This window comes from Sinocyclocheilus grahami, unplaced genomic scaffold (assembly GCF_001515645.1).
Source record: "Sinocyclocheilus grahami isolate Dianchi unplaced genomic scaffold, SAMN03320097.WGS_v1.1 scaffold163.1, whole genome shotgun sequence".
Taxonomy (NCBI): domain Eukaryota; kingdom Metazoa; phylum Chordata; class Actinopteri; order Cypriniformes; family Cyprinidae; genus Sinocyclocheilus; species Sinocyclocheilus grahami.
In genome coordinates this window covers 101185-107613 of record NW_015505342.1, presented here as the reverse complement: position 1 = coordinate 107613, position 6429 = coordinate 101185, and the positions used below count along the sequence as shown (strand labels likewise).

Sequence of the window (6429 nt, the reverse complement as noted above, 5' to 3'; positions counted from 1 at the left end):
AAATATTATTAAAAATAATAGAAAATATGAAATACACAATTCTACATTTATAAACAAAATATGCATTTAATTTTGAAAAATTACTAAAATATTATTAAAAATAATAGAAAATATTAAATACACAATTCTACATTTCTAAACAAAATATGCATTTAATTTGAAAAATTACATAAAAATATTATTAAAAAATAATAGAAAATGTTAAACAAGTATACATTTATAAAAAATATGCATTTCATTAAAAAAAATATGTAAAAATATTTAAAAATATTTAAAATAAAAATGATAAATAATTAAAAAAAAGCAAAAGGCAGTGAAATCGTTGGCAGGCCAAGTATAAATCTCTTGGCGCAACTATGAAAGAAAAAAATCTTGACTATTCTAATCCTTACCAATACTAATCTTTATTAAAAATCCTTACTAATGAAGCCAGCTAGTTTATCTAGTTTCTTTTCTGCAGTGCTTTAAAGATGATTTTCGATCAACTGTTGGTTCAAACACTGAATTCAACCCCAAGCAGTTGTGCTTTTTTCATCAAACGAACTGAATTATAACACTTGATTCAATTCACTGAAACACATGATTCATTTGAACTGATTCAAAGAAATGAAGTGCCATTTTGATGGGAAGATATGCAATTAAAACTCACAATGCTCACAAAACAAAGAGTCAAATGAGTCAAAATGCGTTAATCGCAGCATTCACGATGTTTGGCTGCAAAATCATTGCAAATATAACGCAGCTGTTTGGGTTTCTAGCACTGTATACCTTGTCGTAGATGTAGATCCTGTCCGTGTTAGACAGTCATACACGGGAACAGAGTCGTCCGACTCCTTTTGAGTGCGAACCTGATTAGCTATCAGAGAAAGAGAGAGAGAGAGAGGGAGGGAGACATGATGGGGAAGTCAGAATGACTAATAGGAGGAAAAAAAGAGAACAGGGCAATGAGAGAAGGAGAAGAGAGGGTGATCATTATGCTCCGTACCGCCGGCTGATAAAGGTCAGGTGGTGCGCGCTCTAACAACGCTAACGAACACTAAAATTCAGTAGGTACGGAGTGACCTCAAATGATCCCGCTGTTCGGAGAAATCGGATTGTCCGGATTTCGTCCCACAGAGCTGTTCTACATTCATTTGGGTCAGGCTCGCTGTAAAGACGCCCCATGAGGCTTAGTTACAAGAAGCCTACCACGGACTAAAATAGCCGAGCTGTCGCCGGCTGGCCAATCACACCATGTTATTAAAGAGCCATTATGCTTACTGTATGCTGCTGGGAAGCTGGGATTCTGTGTGTGTCGTAAAGGTGGGCGTTAAGACAAACCCAGCAGTGTCTGAATATTGCACTCTTTATAAGAAAGGTGAACGCTCGTCGATTGTCTAGCTTTGAAATGGCCTGTTATTATCCAGATTTCACGCAGACGTGCTCTTAGCTGCAGTGACGCAACTGTTAAATTGTTCTTAGAAGGTAATTTTGTCATCGAGGGCTGATATTTCCTCTTAAAGAACGCAACGGGAGATATTTCACAAAATGCCCAAGCTGCTCTATGCTGCTTTTCTGATATGATGACGGCGAAATTTCATGTCTTGTAACTCTTAAAGGTGGGGTAAGCAATTTTTCAAAAACGCTTTAGAAAACTGATTCGAGGCAACTAGCAAAACAAACTTGTAGCCAATCAGCAGAGAACTCAAGGAGCGGAAGGCCTGCGATCGGACGCCGAGGTTGCTTTGTTTCTTCTCGATAGGTGAGTAACACCGTGTCTGCGCCACAACAGTTAAAGTCTGTCTAGTACACTGGACGCGACAAAGCGACCGTTGAAAATCATTTGAAATTTGTGTCAATACGTCATGAATAGAACACAGCAGCAGTTTTCTGTCGGGGATTTGTCGTGTCGTGCCGCGCCGCATCCAGTGTAGACCATAGATATATATATATATCTATGGTGTAGACGACATCACTGATTATAATGAGTTATAATGAGCGCCACTCGCGTCCGGTGTAGACACCGTGTAACATTGGTTTTGCTTTGTTTCACAGAACTAATCGTTGCCTGGGTTGCGTACGTATGTGTGCGGCAGAGCTATCAAAATAGGGGTAGGAGCGTGTTTGTTTTGGTGATTTCAAATGTCAACATTGGCTACCAGAAATCACTTACCCCACCTTTAACTTTATAAAAAGAAAACTTTGACAAAAAGAAAGTCATTCAGGTTTGAAGGTCTGTCTTGGAGTTTTTGTATTATTAAAATAACTTGTATAATTTCCAGCTTTTATTGCAATTTTTATTATGATTATTTTTTTAATAAAATTTTATATATTTTTTAATCATATAAAATATTACATAATAACTTAAATTACACAAATTATATATAAAATAAAATTGTACTTTTTATTAAAAAAGTAATCATTTAAAAAAATGATAAGAATAATAAATATACAAATACAATTATGAATTGTATATATATGAAATATATTTTAAATATATTTTTTAAATAATAAAATAAATTAAACGAAACAATTGTCTGGAGTTTCTGTATAATTGGTGCTGAAATCTCATGTCTCAAACTGCTTTCGTAGTATTGAAAAAAAATGAGCTTGAACATTCGTCAAAACTTAGACGAAAATTTGAAGTTTTAAGGTGAAACTAACTGGAATATCAAATATCAGTTAAAAAAAGTTGTCATTTATAAGCTTTTACGGTACATAAAAAAAGATAACTGCTTGACCTTTTTTTTTTTTTACTGATATTGCTGGCATATATATAATTTTATTTATATTTTTTTTAAATAATGTATTCCAACATCTTTATTTCTTAAATTAAATTATTATTCAATGCAATATTCTTGTAAAATGGGCTGTTCACCTTCAGAAGTTAGTGATGAGTGCTTTAGTTTAGTAACGGTTCTTCATACTGGTTACTTGACACGTTACAACAATCAGTATTGCTCATGAACAATATCGACTGATCTAAAGTAAATGATAGGAGAACTTCCGTTTTAGGGTGAATTGTTCCTTTAACATGAAAATTCCTGAAAGTGGCGGCAGTGTGTTTGGAACAGACCTGGATCACAGCTGGAGAGTGTTTGTGGGGTGAATTCCTCCTTTCGTTGCATTTCTTGAGATGCATTCAAATGTGTTTCTGCCACATCCTGATTGGCCCGTTGGCTTGGACATGCAGGCGGGGTTTGTGGGGTGCTGGGTCGGTTCGCTTTCATGGTCTGAATCAGAGATGCAGATGGAAGTGAGCGATGAGGAGGATGAGGGGTGCTCCGGTAATGATGAAGGTGTGCTGGGAGCTAATGCACAGAGAAAGAAATACAGGGTCAACCTCAGTCCACTGTTGTAAACGAAACATCAGTTCTGTTTCAACTCATTACATTTTACAGCACAAAACTAGTCTGGTTAAACGGATATTTCACCCAAAACTAAAATTATGACTTAATTTCTTCCATGGGACACAAAAGAAGAGGGTAAAATTTTGTAAATTATATGTACAAATGTTATAATATTAAATACTTAACTTAAATAATCAAATACACACATTTATTATATATAAATACAATAAATAGCACCATGTACTGAGGTTATAATGAATTACTGTAATTTAATTGTATTATTTTAAATTAACAATATATACGGTTAATCAAATAGTCAGTCCATTAAGTTTTTACTTTTGAATAAAAATGTACTATTATATAATAAAATATAACATTTTTATTATATAAAATTACAATGAATAGCACCATGTATTGAGTAAAATGAATTACTGTAATTTCATTATTTTTAATTAAAACTGGTATTAATCAAATATCAAATGTACTGAGTCTTAAATTTTTTTTTATTAATTATTATAATTTAACAAATTTAAATTAAATTGTTTTTAATAAAAATATACTATTATATAATCAAATATCCAATTTTATTATATAACTACATTAATGGCACTATTGAGTTTTTTTTTTAAATTACTATTAATTTAATTTTTTTATTATAATTAAAAAATATATACTATTAATCAAATATCCAATTTTATTATATATAAATACAATAAACGGCTTTATGTATTGTTTAATTGTTTCAAAGGAATTATTAATATTTAATTGTAATATTAATATTTTTTATTAATATATACTATTAGGTAATTTATACATTCACACGCCCATATAGTTACACCAATGTACGTTCAACAGGAAACATTTTTCACAAGTAACTTTTTGTATCTTCTTATTGTTTTGATGTGTTACTTGCATAAATTACTTTTATTTGTATATATTTTTTAATATACTCAACTTTTTCAAATGCTTTCCTTGAATTAAACACACTATTAATCTTATATAAAGCAGACTGGTCACCTTCAGGTGTTAGTGATGAAAGCTCATTGTAATTGCATGGAAAAGAGCGACTAGGACATTATTCGAAATTAGTTTTTGTGAGCGAACGACATGGGAGTGAGTAAATGATTACATTTTCCTTTCATGTCTTGAACCCTGTCTTTAATGCGGGCCTTTGGCTGGGAGCTCACACCCACAGAGGGTCTGATGGGAAGGACATGAGCACGCACGGCCATTAACGTCGAGCACACTGCGCGAGGAACAGATGCTGTCTGTTTTGCGTTTGACTGATTTCCTTCCCTCAGATATCTCTCTGGCATATGGTGCCACGGGACACGGCGGGGGGAAATAAAATACGATCTACATTTAAAGCCTCCCTTGTGCCCTTCCATCTCAGAAAAGCATCTTTATGATGTCGAGGCGCTGAAATGCATTATCTGTCTCGTAGCTGTTGTCTCACTGTCTCCCCGAGGGGACGATCGTCAAACACGTGACAGGACGCTTCGTCCGTAATGACAAAGTTTTGATGTCGGCGGTTTATTTGGATCTGCGAGGCTGTGGAGGAGTTTGATAATTGCGATAGTCTTCCTTCGAGGGCTGCTAATGAATTTCCACACCTCAGATTCGCTCGTTCGCTTTCCCTTTTCGGATTCTATCGCTCTTCTTTTTCACACCATCCCCTCCGAGCTTTGCATTACCCTTTCTTTCTCGCCCTCTCCTTCTCACTCTCGCTCTCGCTGAAAGGTCTCGTATGGATCTTCTAAAATGTCAGCTGAATTTGTGAGAAGCCGAATAAAAGCTCCACTGCTGTGCTGTCTCTTAACGAGCCGGCTTGCCAAAAGAAAGCCAGACACTAGCAGAAAACAACTCCCGCTGCGTATCTGAACCCTTATCACTGTCTGGAGTGGCTCTACGGTTCCACCTTTGTGGCCGCCAATCTGTAACGGTCCAGGACGGCCGGCTAAAAAGCCCTGTATTCGTAAACTCGCTGCTTTCGTTCAGGAGAAATGAATACTGAAAGGTTCAAACTGGGAATAATATGCAGATCATGCACCAGTTTCAAAACATGAAATTGGATGATATAAGCTGTGTAAATACAGAGCACAGATCTGTAAAAGGCAAGGGCAAGTGTGCTGCGTTCTTAAAGTCACCATGAAATCAAAATTGAAAATTCGTATTTTTTAATGGAATACTGTAGTGTTTATTATAAATAATTTATCCATGCACTTCATTATTATAATTTTTTTAATTCATGTGCCCTCATAATCTTTAATCAAAAACGTTAACCTCACCCCCCCCTCAAAACGACTCATCTTCTCTTCCGGTCACGAGCTATGGCGCAAGGGCGGAGCTAGTGACGTGAGTGTAAACGCTGGGATAAACGACAGGGAAAAGCTGAAGCTGATGCTTCACTTTATAGCACTGACACCAGTCATGAGGGAGTACGTTACCCCTAAACACTGAAAAGAGATTAGGATATTATGACAACATTACTCTTAGGACATCGCAAACTAATTTTTTTTCATGAATATGACTTAAAGTCCCCATGAAATCAAAATGAAAGTTTTTTGGGTGTTAGTATCAATATGTTAGTCTTAAGGTTATCTATAAGGCAGTGTGCTCCAAAACAGCGACAAAATTTGCATTTAGAAGATATAAGCATTCAAAGCTTGCAGTTCGTCACTTCCGCCAATGATTTTTTTTGACGTCACATCGTACTTCAGCTTCTCATCAAACTTTCTGATCAATCAAATACTCTCTAGAATCCGAAGCGCCCGCTCCCTACACTATAAAATAGATGCTGAAGCCGCGGCTGAAATCGGTCACTTGTCCACAGAATGAGTATTTTCTGTACAGTGAATGGCACGTAGTGCACTATATAGGGGACAGGGAACGATTCAAACAGTGTAAATATGCTTTCCATTGAGAAAAAAAATAAGTCTGGTTTTGCTCTGTCATGCTAAGCACCGCACCGCACACACACACTCTGCTCCGGCCCAGAGACACGATAGCACGGAGCGGATCACATGTGCGAGTCGGCGCAGACCACAAAATGTATCGGAGCTATTTGAATTCTACACAGAATGCTATATTTTATAGCAAT

At 35.8% G+C, this 6429-nt stretch overlaps 1 pseudogene; it reads right to left on the bottom strand.

The window, feature by feature from the left end:
• The window catches only part of LOC107593076 (DNA annealing helicase and endonuclease ZRANB3-like), a 76939-nt pseudogene that overhangs the window by 13168 nt on the left and 57342 nt on the right, over nt 1-6429 (bottom strand).